The following is a 913-nucleotide window of genomic DNA, read 5'->3' as shown; positions in this document are numbered from 1 at the left end:
TATAGCTCTTCCGGGTCCTGATTTTGGCCGGACAATCCGGATTTTAAGACCCCTGTCCGGCGCAGCCTCAAGCCTGACACTCCATTTGTCCTCCTTTCGGAGTTGCGCTGAATCGGCCTTAAAAAACGCACTTTATAAAAAACCTTTATTGGGACGCAGCAGCAGCGTCTGACGACGTAAGATCTCCGGTCAAACAAATGATTGGCTGAAAGAGGTGTCAAATAAATATCTGATATATAATTGGTTAAAAACTTTTCAGAATCACTGTATCATGATACCATCGACATGATTGAATCAAAATTGTATTGTATTTGCGAGTACACCAGATGCAGTTATTCTTGCCTCACTAAGTGTCCTCATTTTTGGTGTTATGGAAATGGCCACCCTAGTCCGGGTCATTTACAACCCAGTGTGATTCTGGATTAATGCTGTTGGAGTGGCATGTTATGTTTAAATGTGTTCCAAACATTTGCCCTGCTTACCATTCTGTTTATGACAGGATATCCATGTAAGAACAAATATATTTATCTGTGGTTATGTATTGATCAGCATGTGTAATACTTTTCCTTTATCTACCGCTGGAGCGATATAGCTGTCTCGGGCCACATTCCCATCTCTTACAGGCGCTCAGTTTTTTGCTATAAAGATGCCTTCATATCCAACTCTCATTCATTACAACCTGCATTGTTGTCTGAACAATATGCAGCTCCAAGATGTGTAGCCTGTTTTCTACAAATCTTTTGTTTGCTAAATATAACATGCTGAATTACTGCACTTTTCAATCATGTTAAGTGCTTCAATTACTGGAAAGGTGCAGAGAAAACCCACCTGGAAACAAGGCTCTAAACCTACTTCTTTTTTAAACCTTTAAAATGTATATATTAAAACGACTACAAAGATTTGTGTCACTGTA

This window comes from Barbatula barbatula, assembly GCF_947034865.1.
Source record: "Barbatula barbatula genome assembly, chromosome: 8".
Classification (NCBI taxonomy): Eukaryota; Metazoa; Chordata; class Actinopteri; order Cypriniformes; family Nemacheilidae; genus Barbatula; species Barbatula barbatula.
The sequence above is the reverse complement of the archived record's forward strand: the minus strand, read 5'-3'. Positions refer to the sequence as shown.